This window comes from Anolis carolinensis, chromosome 6 (assembly GCF_035594765.1).
Source record: "Anolis carolinensis isolate JA03-04 chromosome 6, rAnoCar3.1.pri, whole genome shotgun sequence".
Classification (NCBI taxonomy): Eukaryota; Metazoa; Chordata; class Lepidosauria; order Squamata; family Dactyloidae; genus Anolis; species Anolis carolinensis.
The window spans coordinates 120179957-120199051 of record NC_085846.1 but is presented as its reverse complement, the minus strand read 5'-3'; the positions used below and the strand labels follow the sequence as shown (position 1 = coordinate 120199051).

Here is a 19095-nt window from a genome sequence, read left to right as displayed (position 1 = left end):
GGGTTGGGGAGCGGGAGCAGATGGGGAGGGGTGCCGCAAGTGTGGGGGCATGTCCGTTCCCCCGCCCCGGACTGTGGCCAGTGGTCCTAGTGCTCCACAATAATAATAATAATAATAATAATAATAATGAAACTTTATTTATACCCCGCCACCATCTCCCCGTGGGGACTCGGGGAGACTCACAACGTTACAAAAGTAACAGCGCAAATACATTAACAATATACACAGTTTAAAACACAAGAAGATGATAAAACAGAAGATAAAACAAAGGTTTATACAACAGTAATAATATCAAACAACCACCAATGCAATTCAGTCAACTTCAAAGGTGGGGGGGGGGGGGGGGACTATAGCAGCAATATAAGATAAAATCATTACATTAAAAAACCCCGATGAAAGGAACCTAATAACATTCAGAATAGAATTATAATGAGGCTGGTCATCCAATGGCTGTCTCTCCAAAGGCCAGCCCAAACATCCAGGTTTTCAATGGTTTCTTAAAGGATGGTAGGGAGGGCGCCAACCTAATCAGTTCAGCCCCTTCTCTCTCTCCAGACAAGGCCGGGTGGAGCGAAGCCTCATAAGTGCGTCTGGGTCACGGCAAGACATTTTTGGCAAAGGCAGGAGGAGGGGAGGCCGTGCCTCTGTGCTGGAGCCCCACCCTGGAGGCCAGGAAAGAAGGGCCCCAACTGGCCCAACCGGTCCTCCTCCTCCTGCTGCTCTTCTGAGGGATGAATGAGGGCCCTGCTGCTGCTGCTGCTGCTGCTGCCACCGCTTCCCTCCCCACAACCTCTGGGGGAACTCTGGAGTGTGGCGGAGGCTCCTTCTTTGGAGGCTTAGAAGCAGAGGCTGATGGCCATCTTTTGGGGGTGCTTTGAATGCAATTTTCCTGCTTCTTGGCAGAATGGGGCTGGACTGGAGGGCCCACCAGGTCTCTTCCAACACCAGGATGCTAGGATTCTGTCCCTGGGCCAAGAGGGAGGGGCACTGGCTGGGAAAGGTGTGTGTGAAGGGGGGGAGAGAGGGGGGCAGCCACCCAGAGACCCCTCCTCAGCTCCCTCCCCTCCCACACACGGCCAGCCTGCCCAAATGCAGGGCCCCACAGACACACTTGCCCCACCAGAAGGCATATGAAGACGCTGGCCCCTCATGCCAGCTAAGAGCCAGGCAGGAAACACTTCAGGGGGTGATTCCCATGGCTCTTGGAGAACACAGAAATGCTGGACCCCTTTGGCAACCACCATGTCAGGCTACACAGAGGACTCATTGAAACCCATAAGAAGAAGGTGGTCAATTTCAACAGAAAGGAGGAAACCATGAAAATGGACTCAATCTGGCTCCTAGTATTAAAAAACCCCTCTAAAACAGTGGTTCTCAACCTGTGGCTCCCCAAATGTTTTGGCCTTCAACTCCCAGAAATCCTAAGAGCTGGTGATTGCTGGGAGTTGTAGGCCAAAACACCTAGGGATCCCCAGGGTGAGAACCACTGCTCTAAAATCTGGACAGTCAATAAAGAACAACACTCAGAAAACAGGAGAATTCCAGGCACCAAACAATCAGGGCCAGATAACACCTCCCAACAAAGGATTCCCCCAGGCAGGGAGCAGGCAGGCTTTGAAGCTGCAAGGCTTTTCAATGCTGATAAAAGTGGTCAACTGCACACTTGCCTCACGTGGGTTTATATACCTGTGGCCATCATTCCACAGGTATATAAACCCCACTTGCCAAGTTTCCAACAGATCTCACAACCTCTAAGGATGCCTGCCACATGTGCAGGTGAAACATCAGGAGAGAATGCTTCTGGAACATGGCCAGACAGCCTGGAAAACTCACAACGATCCAATTCCTATGGCTCTCATGACTACCTTGTTCTATGCTTTGCTTTTCTCTCTTAAAACCCAAACAAGTTGCAATGCTACAAACGATCAAACTATATACATTACGGTAGAAAGAGAGACAATGTTAAAGGGAGGATGGCGACACTTGAGACTGGGGAGGGTGGCAGCGCCCCTAAGGCCAGGGGGACCCCTCCCCTCCCCCCTCTCCCCCCCCCCCCCCCCGTGTCTCACCGCGGCTGCGCCCCACCATGGCCAGGAGGACGGGCTCTGCGGCGAGGCCCCGCCGGCGTGTCCAGAGCGGGGGCTGGTTCCCGGGGGGGCCCTCGGGGGGGCGCCGGGGGCGGAGCCGGAGGGCCAGCCCCTTCCAGAAGCCCCCTCCCCCCGCGCTGGCGGCCTGGGGCTCCCGGGGGGGCTGCTCCTTGGCGTGGGCGCGGAGGGCGGCGGCCTCCCCCTCGCTGCGGGTCCGGGGGCGGAGGAGGGGTCCCCAGGAGGAGGGGGCGTCGGGCGGGGGCGAGAGGGGCCCCCCGGGGCGGCCGAGGCGGAAGCTGAAGCTCTTGCGGAGCCCGCCCCGCGCCGAGAAGGGGTTCCAGCGCCGGCTGCCCCACAGCGAGGCGCCCCGCGGGAAGACCCCTCCTCCCCCTCCGCCACCCCCCGCCCCTTCGGCCCTCCCCCCGGGAAGGCGCTGGCGGAGCAGCCCCAGCAGGCCCCCCTCCCTGCCCCCTCCCCCTCCCGCTCCGCTCCCCGTGGGGGCGCACAGGCTCCGGGGGCGCAGGGCCTGCTTCTGGGCCGCCCGCACCGCCGCCCGCACCGCCCCCGAGGAGGAGGAGGAGGAGGAGGAGGAGGAGGGGGCGAGGGAGACCCCCGCGGGCGCCCCGGTCAGGTCCAGGCGCTCCCCGAGGCTGAGGGCGCGGCGCGGGCCCGGAGGGGGGGTCCCGGGGGGGCGGCCCTGCTCCCGCCAGCGCCACCGCCAGGCCGGGGGCCCCTCCTGCGACATGGCCCGGAGGGGGGGCGCATCCCGGGCCGCAGAGACCCCCGCCCTTCCCTCTTCCTTCCTTGTTCGCTCCGCGCTCTCGCCCGGACAGGCGCCGCCGCCGCCGCCGAGGAGGAGGAGGAGGAGGAGGAGGAGGAGGCACAGCCGAGGCATGCCTGGACCTGGCGGAGGGAGCGCCGCGCAAAGCCCGGCCTGGATCGCCCAGCCCCGCTCCTCCTCCTCCTCGTTCTCCTCGTTCTCCTCCTCCTCCGGAGGGAAAGAAGCGCCCCAGAGGCGCCCCACAGAGCCCCCCCCCCCCCCCCCGCCACATGCACAGCGGAGGACCTTCGCACACCGGCACCACAGGCCCTCCAAGTGGCCAGAGTCTGGTCAAAGGACATTTAGTATCAGGCCCAGTTTCCAACTTTGTTTGTGTTTCAAAATGCGTTACAACTGTATCCTCAGTTCGTTTGTGCCACGATAAATAAGTAGGAGCGAGGGCGCCCCCTGCCGGACGAGCCAGGCCCCGCAGAGCCCGCTGCCGCCGCTGCGCGCAAAGCCCTCTTGAGAAGGTATGGGCAAACCCCTGGGGCAGGGGTCCCCAAACTTTTTAAACAGGGGGCCAGTTCACGATCCTTTGGACCGTTGGAGGGCCGGACTATAGTTAATCACTGAGCAATAATAATAATAATAATAATAATAATAATAATAATAATAATAATAATAATAAAGAGGATTGGAAGAGACCCCTTGGGCCATTGAGTCCAAGCCCCTTCTGCCTTTGTGCACAAAAGGAACAAGCAAAGCACCTCTGACAGATAGCCTCCCAGCTTCAATGCCAATAATAATAATAATAATAATAATCATCATCATCATCCTTGGGCCATTGAGTCCAACCCCCTTCTGCCTCTGTGCACCAAAAGCACAAGCAAAGCACCCCTGACAGATGGCCTACCAGCCTCAATATTAATATTAATAATAAGGGTTGTAAGAGAAGAAGAGACCCCTTGGATCATTTAGCCCAATCCCCTTCTGCCCTTGTGCCGTGGGGGCCGGATAAATGGCTTTGATGGGCCGCATCCGGCCCCCGGGCCTTAGTTTGGGGACCCCTGCCCTGGGGTCTTTCCTCAGGCCCCCCTCTCACACACTGCACTCTATCCTTCCCTCCCTCCCTCCCCTCCTTCCCTTCCTTCCTTCCTTCCTTCCTTCCTTCCTTCCTTCCTTCCTTCCTTCCTTCCTTCCTTCGTTCCTCCCTCCATTCCCTTCCACCCTTCCTTCATTCCATCCGTCCAACCTTTCCTCCCTTTATTCCCTTCCTCCTTTCCTTTTTTCCTTCCTCCTGGTCCAGTGATGGCCAACCTATGACACACGTGTCAGCACTGACACGCCTAGCCATTTTTGCTGACACGGTGCCGAATGCAGATTGATTGGCCAAATTTGGTGTGATTTGGTCCAGTGGTTTTGTTGTTTACTCCATGGGAATTATGCACATTACATTTATATCTATATATATATATATATAACTAGCTGTACCCGGCCACGCGTTGCTGTGGCAAAGTGGTGGTGGTATTGGTTAAAAATTGTTGTGTAATTTTTATTTGACGTTATTTGCATTTTTTAATTAATTTTATTGTAAGTTATATTTTTATTTATTATATTTTATTATTTTCTTGTATTATTTTTAGTTATTTTCTGATATTGTAGTATTTTATTGTATTAATTTTAGTGTTTTTTATTATTTTTTATTGGGTTGCTAGGAGACCAAGTTGGAGGAGCTTAGCCTTCTAACTGGCAGCAATTGGATAAAAGCAATTATTCCTCTCTCTCTAATTAGGACTTTATTGTTCTTTACTTTTTGTTGTATCAACCTAGAGGCGTGGATGATGGGTTGTGTTGTCAAATTTCGAGGTTGGGGGGCCTTTTGTTGTTTTGTGGGTCGCCGTGATGCCATCACTCTTTTATATATATACTAGCTGTGCCCGGCCACGCGTTGCTGTGGCGAAGTCTGGTGGTATGGGAAATAAAGTATTGAGGAATTGGTGGTAGTTAAGGTCAAGGGTAAAGGTTTTCCCCAGACATTAAATCCAGTCGTGTCTGGAGGTTGGTGCTCATCTCCATTTCTAAGCCGAAGAGCCGGCGTTGTCCGTAGACTCCTCCAAGGTCATGTGGGATGACTACATGGAGCGGCGTTACCTTCCCGCCGGAGCAGTACCTATTGATGCACTCACATTTGCATGTTTTCGAACTTCTGGGTTGGCAGAAACTAGGGCTAACAGTGGGGGCTCTCTCCGCTCCCCCAATTCAAACCTGTGGCCTTTCGGTCCAGAAGTTCAGCAGCTCAGCGCTTTAACACGCTGCGCCATCAGGGGATATTATTTCCTAAAGGTTGTGAATATACAATATTTCTGATTGGTTTTTTTTTGTTTGTTGGAGGCAAGTATGAATGCTGCAATTAGGAAAAATGATTAGGATGTAATGGCCTTGCAGCTTTAAAGCCTGGCTGTTTCCTCCCTGAGTGAATTTTTTGTTGGGAGGTGTTACCTGGCCCTGATTGTTTCCTGTCTGGAATTCCCTTGTTTTCAGAGTGGTGTTGTTTGCGATATTTTATGTGCTTCTACTGTCTGTGGCCCTGAGAAAACAGGATTTGCCAGACTTTGATGATGGGAATACTTTGTTGGGAGGTGTTAGCTGGCCCTGATTGTTTCCTGTGTGGAATTCCCCTGTTTATTTACTGTCCTGGTTTTAGAGATTATATTGTTCTGCATTATTCTATCCCAGTAATTATTTCATATTAAAGAAGAATCTCACTTATCCAACATTCGCTTATACAATGTTCTGGATTATCCAACGCAGTCTGCCTTTTCATAATCAATGTTTTTGTAGTCAGTGTTTTAAATTCATTGTGATATTTAGTGGTAAATTTGTAAATACAGTACAGTAGAGTCTCACTTATCCAACAGAAACGGGCCGGCAGAACGTTGGATAAGCGAATATGTTGGATAATGAGGAATTAAGGATAACCCTATTAAACATCAAATTAAGTTATGGTTTTACAAATTAAGCACCAAAACATCATGTTAGACAACAAATTTGTCAGAAAAAGTAGTTCAGTACACAGTAATGCTATATAGTAATTACTGTATTTATGAATTTAGCACCAAAATATCACGATATATTGAAAGCATTGACTACAAAAATGCGTTGGATAATCCAGAACGTTGGATAAGCGAGTGTTGGATAAGTGAGACTCTACTGTAAATACTACATAGCATTACTGCGCATGGAACTACTTTTTCTGTCAAATTTGTTGTATAATATGATGTTTTGGTGCTTAATTTGTATAACGATTACCTAATTTGATGTTTAATTGGCTTTTCCTGAATCCCTTCTTATTATCCAACATATTCACTTATCCTGCCGGCCTGTTTACGTTGGATAAGTGAGACTCTACTGTATATTGATAATCTTAAATTATCTGCTTAGAACTGGATTATATGAGGCCCCTTCTTCACAGCTGTATAAAATGCACACTGAAGTGGATTATATGGCAGTGTGGAGTCAAGATAATCCAGTGCAAAGCAGATAATATAAGATTATAAATGGGTTATATAGCTGTGTTGAAGGGCCTTGAGTCTACACTGCCATATAATCCAGTGCAAATTAGATAATCTGTGGAAGAAGTCTAGGTAAGGCCTAAATCTGCCTTTCCCGTAACTGAAACCTGGCTGTCCCTTGGTTGCTAGGCAACCAAGTGGGCAGAGATTAGCCCTCTAAACTGGCAGCAATTGGATAAAAAAAATTATTGCTCTCCCTCTAATTAGGACTTTATTTTTCTTTTCTTTTTGTTGTATCAACCTTGAGGCGTGGATGATGGGTTGTGTTGTCAAATTTTGAGGTTGGGGGGCCTGTACTTTTGTTGTTTTGTGAATTGCCGTGATGCCATCACTCTTTTATATATATAGATAGATATAGATATCATTCTATTATTATTGTAGTATATTATTATATTATTACTATTATATTATTCATTATTCATGACTACATTGAAACTACAATAGAGAGAAATCAGCGTGGAATTTGCAAGAGGTACCATAGATTGTTGTACATGGAAATAATGGTAGTAAATAGTTTTTGATTTATTAAATACAGTTATATATTACAATTATATATTTTTGTTATTTAAACTATACATATTGTGAAATTATGGGTTTTTTTCTCAAAGTGACACACCACCCAAGTCATGCTAGGTTTTTTGGTGAATTTTGACACACCAAATGCAAAAGGTTGCCCATGATTGTCCTAGTCCATGCTTTAGTTACGAGTCTTGTACTACTGCAACGCCCTCTACTTGGGGCTGCCTTTGAAGATAGTTCAGAAGCTATTAGTCCAAAGCTCAGCATCCAGGTTGCTCACTGGGGAGTGCACAGCTCCTCTATTAACAGCAGCTCCACTGGCTGCTACAAAGTGCTGGTGATGACCTCACATTGTTTGGGCCCAAACTATTTCAGAAGCCGCATCCCAATTTACAATCCCATTCGGCCACGGAGATCATCTGAGGGGGCCCTCCTCTTGGCCCCACTTTTGTCCCAAGCACAGCAGATGGGCACGGAAGGGGGGGGGGCTTCTCTGTGACCGCTCCGGCCCTCTGGAATGCCCTCCCTATTGAAATGAGAACACCCCCCCCCGGTGCCCCAGGTGGCGCAGTGTGTTAAAGCGCTGAGCTGCTGAACTTGCAGACCGAAAGGTCCCAGGTTCAAACCCCGGGAGTGGAGTGAGCGCCTGGTGTTAGCCCCAGCTCCTGCCAACCTAGCAGTTTGAAAACATGCAAATGTGAGTAGATCAATAGATACTGTTCTGGCAGGAAGGTAATGGTGCTCCATACAGTCATGCCGGTCACTTGACCTTGGAGGTGTCTACAGACAATGCCGGCTCTTTGGCTTAGAAATGGAGATGAGCACCAACCGCCAGAGTCAGACATGACTGGACTTAACGTCAGGGGAAACCTTTCCCTATATATATATATCTATATATCTATATATATAAATGAGTGATGGCATCATGGCGACCCACAAAACAACAAAACTACAGGCCCCCCAACCTCGAAATTTGACAACACAACCCATCATCCATGCCTCCAGGTTGATACAACAAAAAGAAAAGAAAAATAAAGTCCTAATTAGAGGGAGAGCAATAATTTTTTTTATCCAATTGCTGCCAGTTTAGAGGGCTAATCTCTGCCCACTTGGTTGCCTAGCAACCCACTCAGCCCAGAGGACAGGCAGACTTAGGCCTCACCTAGACTTCTTCCACAGATTAGGCCTTACCTAGATTTCTTCCACAGATTATCTAATTTGCACTGGATTATATAGCAGTGTAGACTCAAGGCCCTTCCACACAGCTATATAACCCATTTATAATATTATATTATCTGCTTTGAACTGGATTATTTTGACTCCACACTGCCATATAATCCACTTCAGTGTGCATTTTATACAGCTGTGTACAAGGGGCCTCATATAATCCAGTTCTAAGCAGATAATATAAGATTATAAATATACAGTACAGTCTCACTTATCCAACATAAACAGGCCAGTAGAACATTGGATAAGTGAATATGTTGAATAATAAGAAGGGATTCAGGAATAGCCCGATTAAGTAATCGTTATACAAATTAAGCACCAAAACATCATGTTTTACAGCAAATTTAACAGAAAAAGTAGTTCCATGTGCAGTAATACTATGTAGTAATTACTGTATTTACAAATTTACCACCAAAATATCACAATGAATTGAAAACACTGACTACAAAAACATTGACTACTAAAAGGCAGACTGCGTTGGATAATCCAGAACATTGGATAAGTGAATGTTGGATAAGTGAAATTCTACTGTAAGATATACCACCATACTTTGCCACAGCAACGCGTGGCCGGGCACAGCTAGTGTGTGTGTGTGTGTGTGTGTGTGTGTGTGTATATATATATATATATTCTTTTCTCTTTATTCCCCTTTCTATTTCTACTCTTTCCTTTTCTTTCCCCTTTCCTTTTCCCTTCCCAGTCTCCCCTCACCCCCAAACCCTTCCCCACTCTCCTTGCAAGTCACATGTCTGTTGCTATCCCCTCCTACCTCCCCAGTCACATCCCACATTAGCGTTTTTTGTTCATGTCTTTGTTAATGTAGATCATAGGTTTGGCAAACAATAAAAATGGGAAGTTAGCTGTGACCGACAGTGCTGTGGCCTTTGAAGAGGCACGAAAGGGAGAAATGGGCCGAGAGGAAGAAGGCGCTTTGAGCCGGCCCTTGTCGGGACCGCCTTCCACCTGGAAACGGATGTCCTCAAGGCAAAAGACCACCATGTGGGTCTGGGGCAGGCCTCCACAGTCTAAACCAGGGGTCCTCAGTCTAAGCCAGTGGGGAGGCTGGACTATGATGAAATAGTCCAAAATTAGGATTGTTGTTGTTGTGTGCCTTCAAGTCGTTTCAGGCTTAGTGCAACCCTAAGTCTAAAGTTCAGGGCAGGGGCCAAGGAAAGGGCCTTGGAGGGCCGCATCTGGCCCATGGGCCTCAGTTTGGGGACCCCTGGTCTAAACACAACATTCATTTACAATATACTTCTGTATGCATCTTACGCACATAGAATGAAGGTACAGGCCAACCCTGATTTACAAAAAAATCAGACAGATGACTCAGTGAACCACGGAACAACAGACTGGTTCAAGATTGGGAAAAGAGTGCGGACATCAGGGCTGCGTCCTCTCACCCTCCCTGTTCAACTTGTACGCAGAACACATCATGCGATGTGTGGGGCTTGACAAATCCAAGGCTGGAGTTAAAATTTCTGGAAGAAACATTAACAACTTTAGGTATGCAGATGATACCACTCTGATGAAGGCTGAAAGTGAGGAGACGCTGAGGAGCCTTCTCACCAAGGTGGAAGGAAGATGAAGGGGCAAAAGCCGGGTTGCAGTTAAACGTCAAGAAAACCAAGATCATGGCAACCAGACTGATTGACAAATGGCAAATAGAGGGAGAAAACGTGGAGACAGGGACAGGCTTTGTATTTCTAGGCGCAAATCACTGCAGACGCAGACGGAAGCCAGGAAATCAGAAGATGTTTCCTTCTTGGGAGGAGAGCAATGGCCAACCTTGACAAAATAGTGAAGAGTAGAGATATCTCACTGACAACGATGGTCTGCATAGTGAAAGCCATGGTATTCCCCATAGGAACCTATGGATGCGAGAGCTGGGCCATAAGGAAGGCTGAGCGAAGGAAGAGAGATGTTTTTGAAGGAAAATCCCGAGAGTGCCTTGCACCTTGGCAAGAAGATCCAACCAGTCCATCCTCCAGGAAATAATGCCCAATGGCTGCTCACTGGAGGGAAGGAGATGAGAGGCAAAGCTGAAGTATTTTGGCCACATCATGAGGAGACAGGAAAGCCTGGAAAAGGTCATGATGCTGGGAAAATGGAAGGAAAAAGGAAGAGAGGCCGACCAAGGGCGAGATGGATGGACGGTATCTGTGAAGGGACTGGCTTGACCTTGAAGGAACTGGGGGCGGAGACGGCCGACAGGGAGCTCTGGCGTGGAATGGTCCAGGTCACCAAGAGTCGGAGACGACTGTGTGATTGAAGAAGTAGTACAGTAGAGTCTCACTTATCCAACACTCACTTATCTGGATTATCCAACGCATTTTTGTAGCCAAGGTTTTCAATGCATTGTGATATTTTGGTGATAAATTTGTAAATACAGTAATTACTACATAGCATTAATGTGTAATGAACTACTTTTTCTGTCAAATTGTTGTATAACATGATGTTTTGGTGCTTAATTTGTAAAATCATAACCTAAATTGATGTTCAATAGTCTTTTCCTTAATCCCTCCTTATTATCCAACATATTCGCTTATCCAACGTTCTGTCGGCCCGTTTATGTTGGATAAGTGAGACTCTACTGCAGGGGTCCCCAAACTAAGGCCTGGGGGCCGGATGCGGCCCTCCAAGGTCATTTACCTGGCCCCCGCCCTCAGTTTTAGAATATATTTTTATATCAGTTTTAATAATATAATATATTGTATATACATATAATATTGATAAAAATATTATAATGTTATACAACATAATACTAATAATAATACCATATAATAATATGAATTATATGTTATATATTACATATAGTATTACAGTATGGTGGTATAGTTTAATATAGTAATATATAATGCTAATATTGTGCTATGCTAATAATATAATATATTGTATGTACATACAGCTGCTCTGAGTCCCCTTCGGGGTAAGAAGGGTGGGATATAAATGTAGTAAATAAATGTAATAAGTAAATAAATAATTAATTTTAGACTTAGGCTCACCCAAATTTTGAAATGACTTGAAGGCACTCAACAACAACAACAATCCTAATTAACCTGACTATCTCATTGGCCAGTAGCAGGCTCACACTTTCCATTGAAATCCTGATAGGTTTATGTTGGTTAAGATTGTTTTCATTTTTAAATATTGTATTGTTCTTTCATTGTTGTTGTTGTTTTGCACTACAAATAAGGCATGTGCAGTGTGCATAGGAATTTGTTCGTATTTTTTTTTTTCAAATGATAATTTGACCCCTCCATAGTCTGAAGGATTGTAGACCGGCCCTTTGCTTTAAAAGTGTGAGGACCCCTGCTCTACTGTATCTGTATGTGTGCATCCCTGTGGAATGATGTCCAGGGTGGGAGAAAGGACCCTTGCCTGGGTGATTAGCACCTTCAGCCCCCCCTCCCCCCCTCCCTCCCTCCGCCCACGACAGCCGAGAAAGGCGCGCAAACCTCCCCCGGAAGCTTCACCCCCCCCCCCCCCGCCACGCTCGCGCAGAGCCGCATTTCCGGGAGGGGAAAGGAAGGCAGGCGCGTGCGGCCGGAGCCACAAGGGGGCGCCCCGCGACCGAGGAGGAAAAGGGGGGGGGGGAGGCGAAGGAGGGGGGGGGGGCTGCCGCAAAAGGGGGGGGTCCCTTCGCGAGACACCCCTCCCGCACAGGGCCGGAGCGCGCATTTCCAAGGGGGGGGGGGTCTTCCTGTCAGGTCTTCTCCGTCCACAGACACGGCCTGGACCACCCGGAGGGCCGCCCCCCCCCCCCCCCCGGGGCCTGGAAGCGAGGCCTTGCTTATGTAAAGGGAGCAGCGCAGCGCATCACGACGCGGACCGGGGCTGGCAAAGAATCCGTGGCTTCTGGCTCCTGGCAAGAGAGGAATGTGTGTGTCCCCCCTCCTCTCTCTATGGCCTTGTCCAGGTCCTTCTGGGCGCCCCTTCCCATCACACATCTCCGCCCCCCCCCCCCCCCCAAGGCCAGAGAAGTCTTGAATGCTTTCAGTGCCTTCACTGCCCGCTTGCGTCAATCATCATCTGGCTTTCTTAGAGTGCAACAGTCAGGAAAAGTACCATTATCATGATCTGAGGATGCCTGCCATACATGCAGGCAAAACGTCAGGAGAGAATGCCGCTGGAACATGGCCAGACAGACCAAAAAACTCACAGCAACCCACAATATTGTGTTGTCGAAGGCTTTCATGGCCGGAATCACTGGGTTGTTGCGTGTTTTCCGGGCTTTATAGCCATGTCCCAGATTTATTCTCTCCTGACGTTTTTGCCTACATCTATGGCAGGCATCATCAGATGAGCTTGAAAACTCAGGCCTTTGGATAAAGATGGCTCATCCCCATAACAATCTGTATCTGTGACCATTCTTATACCGGTTTGCACTTTTTACCTTTGCCAACTTGATATAGACACAGGGTCTACTCCCATCCCAATTCGCACTTCCAAGAATTTGCAGCACCTTTTGTTTACAATATTTATATGGTGCACCTTACCCAGTCTACTTTTACAACCTCTCCATTTTAATCCACGTTTTTATTAATTCTTGTTATTTGTTTTTATTGGCTAATGTTTAAATTTTTATAATTGTGCATGTCTTCATATTGCTATTGTTTTTATTCGGGCTTGACCCCATGTAAGCTGCCCTGAGTCCCCTTTGGGGAGGTAGAGGCGGGGTATACAAATAGTTGTTATTATTATTATTATTATTACTATCAGAGGTTATGCCTCACATCCTCACATATACCTCCCAACCTCTGAGGATGCCTGCCATAGATGTGGGCGAAACGTCAGGAGAGAATACTTCTGGAACATGGCCAGACATCCCAGAAACACACAACACCCCATGATATTATTATTATTACAGTAGAGTCTCGCTTATCCAACATAAACAGGCCTGCATAATGCTGAATAAGCGAAAATGTTGGATAATAAGGAAGGATTAAGGAAAAGCCTATTAAACATCAAATTACGTTATGATTTTACAAATTAAGCACCAAAACATCATGTTTTACAACAAATCGACAGAAAAAGCAGTTGAATACATGGTAACGTTATGTAGTAATTACTGTATTTACAAATTTAGCACCAAAACATCGCAACGTATGGGAAACATTGACTACAAAAACACTTGACTACTAAAAGGAAAACTGCGTTGGATAATCCAGAATGTTGGATAAGTGAAGGTTTGATAAGTGAGACTCTACTATATTATTTATTTATTTGCTTTTACTTTGCTTTTCTCCTATGAATGGGACTCAAAGCAGCATACAAAAGAACACAACTACATAATACAACCCCCCTCATTATTATTATTATGACACAGCAAACAAGATAGATATACTGGATTTCGTATCACAAGTCAAACATTTCCCAAGTGTCTAGGACTGTGTGATGTATTTTCGGATGATGCGTGCAGATCCCAGTTATTATTATTACATTATGACACAGCAAACAAGATAGATATACTGGATTTTGCATCACAAAATCACAAGTCAAACACTATCCAAATGTCTAGGACTGTGTGATGTATTTTCGGATGATGCGTGCAGATCCCAGTTATTATTATTACATTATGACACAGCAAACAAGATAGATATACTGGATTTTGCATCACAAAATCACAAGTCAAACACTATCCAAATGTCTAGGACTGTGTGATGTATTTTTGGATGATGCGCGCAGATCCCAGTCGGGTGGCCTTTTGCAGTTGACAGATCGTAATTTTGTCAATGCCTATTGTTTACAAATGCCGGCTGAGATCTTTTGGCACGGCACTTAGTGTGCCCATCACCACCGGGACCACCTGCACTGGTTTCTGCCAGAGTCTTTGAGGTCCTGATAGTGGCTGAGTTTTTCCTGTTGTTTTTTGTCTATTATTATTATTATTTTATTATGACACAGCAAACAAGATAGATATGCTGGATTTCATATCACAAAATCACAAGTCGAACACTTCCCAAGTGTCTAGGACTGTGTGATGTATTTTCAGATGATGCGTGCAGATCCCAGCAGGGTGGCCTTTTGCAGTTGACAGATCGTAATTTTGTCAATGCCTATTGTTTCCAAATGCCGGCTGAGATCTTTTGGCACGGCACCCAGTGTGCCCATCACCACCGGGACCACCTGCACTGGTTTCTGCCAGAGTCTTTGAGGTCCTGATAGCGGCTGAGTTTTTCCTGTTGTTTTTTGTCTATTATTATTATTATTTTATTATGACACAGCAAACAAGATAGATATGCTGGATTTCATATCACAAAATCACAAGTCGAACACTTCCCAAGTGTCTAGGACTGTGTGATGTATTTTCGGATGATGCATCATCATCATTATTATTATTATTATTATTATTATTATTATTATTATTATTATTATTATTACCCTGCCTTTCTCTTTCGGTCAAGACCCAAAGTGGCCTTTGCACTTTATTCATAGCATCCTAGAGTTGGAAGAGAACTGATGGGCCACTTAGTCCAACCCCATTCTGCTAAGAAGCAGGAAATCACATTCAAAGCACTCCCAACAGATGGCCATCCAGCCTCTGCTTCAAAGCCTCCAACACACTCCGGGGCAGAGAATTCCACCTCCTTGACTCTCTTCCAAGTATTTGTATGGGATCGTCTTCAATCTTAAACTCCTGGTGTTCTTTCCTCCAGTTTTTGTGCCTCCTTCCAGGTGTTTTGGACTGCAACTCCCACCATTCCTCACAGCCTCAGGCCCCTTCCTTTTCCCCCTCGGCCGCTTAAGCGGCCGAGGGGGAAAAGGAAAGGGCCTGAGGCTGTGAGGAATGGTGGGAGTTGCAGTCCAAAACACCTGGAAGGAGAGCCCAAGTTGGCCCATGCTTGATCTTGGCCCCCTCCTCCTGCACAAAGGCTCTGCTCCGGCCCCTCCTTTGGCATCGCAATGGCTCCGGATTAACAAGGGATCCCATTGGAGCCTGTGACCAATTTCCTCCTGGCCTCCGGCACAGAATCTTCCCATTCTTTTCTCTTCTGCCTCTGGAGTGGAAGCATAAGCCCGGATTATGGTCACATTGATGGGACTCTTGGTTGACGTCCACTTGGCACGATGTCCCTTATGTAAACTGGCCAAAGCGAGGATTCCTTGCTGGATTCTGGTTTGTTGCTAAATCTGTGGACAAGGAAGGCGGGCGGCCTGGGCTTTTTGTGCTGCTCCGGTGGCCAAGGCAAAGGAAGAAGGGCCTTCACTGCTCTCTGCCTAAACCCCTCCCCGACCCACAGAAATGGGGTCAGATCAGGGCCTCCCCCCTTCTTGCCTGGCTCCCTTCTGTGGCCTGGAGCAGACAAAAAGGGGGTCAACAACGGCCGGGCTGTGGCGCAGGCTGGTTAGCAGCCAGCTGCAATAAATCACTCTGACCAAGAGGTCATGAGTTTGAGGCCAGCCCATGTCAGGGTGAACACCTGACAATTAAAATAAAAAATAGCCCCTGCTCGTTGTTGACTTAAGCAACCCGAAAGATATTGCATCTATCAAGTAGGAAATCTAGGTACCACTTATATGTGGGGAGGCTAATTTACGACACCATAAAAATCACCATGAATGAGGAAGTAGCCATCACAGTGGATGATGAAGCAGTTCCTATCCCTGTGGCCAGAATCAAGCATACCCTCAGGGAGCTGGAGAAGGTTTAAATTGCCTCTGTGTCTGTCTCTGTCTCTGTTCTATGTTATATGGCATTGAATATTTGCCTTATATATGTACAATGTGATCTGCCCTGAGTCCCCTTCGGGGTGAGAAGGGCAGAATATAAAAACTGTAAATAAATAAATAAAGAAGCCACACATCAAGAGCAGAGGCACCAAAGAGCAAATCCACAAACAGAGTCTGGCTCAGTGACCATGTTCAAGGAAAGGGCCAAGAATCGGCACACAGTCAACCTGAGGAGAGGGTCTTGCGCTCCCTCCCAACTCAAGACCTGCCTTTGAATGTTTGTCTAGGCCACGTATGGGCAAACCTTGGCACTCCCCCCCCCTCAGGTGTTTTGGACTTAAAATTCCACAATTCCTAAGGTCTCTAGGCACAAACCCACCATCCGCTCCGCAGAGCCAAGGCCCACCTGGACACATACAATCATGGAATCTTAGAGTTGGAAGAGACCTCATGGGCCATCCAGGCCAAGAAGCAGGAAAATCACATTCAAAGCCCCCCTGACAGGTGGCCATCCAGCCTCTGCCAAAAAGCCACCAAAGAAGGAGCCTTTACCACACTCCACGGCAGAGAGTTCCATTACTGAACAGCTTTCTCTCACAGTCAGGAAGTTCAGTGGTGGAGGCTCCTTCTTTGGAGGCTTTTAAGCAGAGGCTGGATGGCCATCTGTCGGGGGTGCTTTGAATGCGATTTCCTGCTTCTTGGCAGAATGGGGTTGGACTGGATGGCCCATGAAGTCTCTTCCAACTCTACTATTCTATGATACTTCTTCATGTTCAGGTGGAATCTCCATTCTTTCCTGTAGCTTGAAGCCGTTGTTCCATTTCTTCCTAGTCTACAGGGCAGCAGAAAGGAAGCCTGCTCCCTCATCTCTTTCAATCTTGATCCTCCCCATGTCTCCTCTCTTTCCGCCTTCTCTTCTGCAGGCTAAATATGTCCATCTCTTTCAGCCGCTCCTCATAGGGATTGTTCTCCAAACCCTTGATCCTTTGAGTCACCGTCCTCTGGACATATTCCAGTTTAGAGTCAACATTTCCCTTCAACTGTGGTGCCCAGAATGGGACACAGTGTGATTCCAGGTAAAGTGGTCTGACCAAGGTAGAATAGAAGAGAGGGGTAGCACGACTTCCCTGGATCTGGACACTAGGGTCCTCTTGATGCAGGCCAAAATCCCATTGGCTTCCGACCTCAGCATACTCTGGGATGGAATACAGGCCCCATCATCCCTGGCGATCACCCCGTTCTGTCCAGCACAGGCCTGGGGAAGGCCCCCCCTGATGGATGCTGCAGTGGGGGGGGGGATCCTCCAATAGCATGCCTCCCCACTCAGTGCAGGAGGGGCCCAGAACAGCTGTGGGCCTTTCTTTCCTCCATGACGCCAAAGGCAAGCAGCTGCCCATTCCTGTGGCCCCTCATTGCTGGCCTGCCCTGCCCTACCCTGCCCTGCTCCCTTCACAGCATTCTCCTTTGGATGTGTGTGTGTGGGGGGGGGGGATCCTTCTGCAGGCCAAGCTAGAGGCCGCTGGGCAGAGACCCCTCCCTCCCGGCAACAGAAGTGTCCAACCCGGAGGCCTTTGCCCACTGACCCTCAGCGCCAGAAGTCCAGTCACTCCTCCGATGCCTTTAGCCCAAGTGAGTCATTCAGTGCCAACTATGGCCTTCTGTCTGTCACGAGTGGGCAGACCGGAGAAGAAAGGCCGGAATGGCAAAAATCCCCCACCCAAGCCACTTATTTTCAAGACCACTCCCAATCCCTTATTCCATCCCCAACTGCAACAAGAGAGCTATTGCAGGAGGGGAAGTTAAGCCCCAGCTGCCACTGCCAGATGTGCAACCTCTGGTGACCTCCCCCCCCCACACACACACACAGACACTGGAGGGCAGAAGGGACTGTTCAGAGCCTGTCTGGCCAGAATGAGATGCTGCCTGCAGGATCAGGCCAAGGGCCCTTGTGGGTTGGGGGCGGGAGTCATAGAATCACAGAGGTGGAAGGGACCCCAAAGGCCATCCAGTCCATCCCTGCTCTGAGATTGAGGAAGACACCACCCAAGCCCTCCAGCCCACCACCCAAGCGCCTGGGGGGAGAAAGGAAAGGGCCTGAGGCTGTTAGGAATGGTGGGAGTGGAAGTCCAAAACACCTGGACGGAGGGCCCAGGTTGGCCCATGCCTGGCTTAGATGGCAGAGGAGGAACTCAGAGGAGGAACTGGGGTAGGGTGGAGAGCACCTATAGAGACCAAGGCCTTCCTGTCGTGGCCACAGGCTTCCTTCCTCTCATCCTCCTCCTGGGCCACATGTAAAGCGGGCAACCATGACATGAAGTCACCCTGAAACCACCAAAAAACCCACAATTCCCCCTCGAAACACCTCTTGAGAAGCCACATCACAAACTGCTTGTACTTCGTGAGGTTTGTTTGGAAATAGTTGTCCAATCAGGCCTAATATCATTGTAGTGTCTAAGGTTTTCATGGCCGGAATCACTAGGTTGCTGTGAATCTTTCGTGCTGTATGGCCATGTTCCAGAAGCATTTTCTCCTGACGTTTCGCCCACATCTGTGGCAGGCATCCTCAGAAGTTGTGAGGGGTGCTGGAAACTAGGCAAGTGGGGTTTATATATCTGTGTAAGGTCCAGGGTGGGAGAAGGAACTCTTGCCTGTTGGAGGCAGGTGTGGATGTTGTAATTAATCACCTTGATTAGCTAATGTGGGCAAAACGTCAGGAGAGAAAGCTTCTGGAACATGGCCATACAGCCCAAAAGACTCACACAACCCAGACCTAATATTTCTTGGGGATTCCAAAAATTATATTCCAGTAGTATCTAGGTCTCTTTTAAACAGATATCAACAGAGTCATCAACAATGCTGCCCAATATAACATTACTGAATATTAATAATAATAATAATAATAATAATAATAATAATAATAATAATAATAACAACTTTATTTTTATACCCCGCCTCTATCTCCCCAGAGGGGACTCAGGGCGGCTTACAAGGGGCCAAGCCCAAATAAAAACAACAGCAATATAAAACACAACAATAGACAAAAAATGCACAATTAAAAAATTTAAACATTAGCCAATAAAAACAAGAACTAATAAAAACATGGATTAAAACGGAGAGATTGTAAAAGTGTGTATGTGTGTATGTGTATATGTGTACGTGTGTATATATATATGTGTGTGTGTATGTGTGCATGTATGTATGTATATATATGCATATATATGTATGTATATATATGCATATATATGTATGTATA

The 19095-nt window shown here is 47.7% G+C and overlaps 1 protein-coding gene across 2 annotated transcripts in view; it reads right to left on the bottom strand.

Moving 5' to 3' along the window:
- Positions 1–19095, bottom strand: part of agap3 (ArfGAP with GTPase domain, ankyrin repeat and PH domain 3) — a 64934-nt gene that overhangs the window by 32138 nt on the left and 13701 nt on the right. The window lies entirely within an intron of this gene.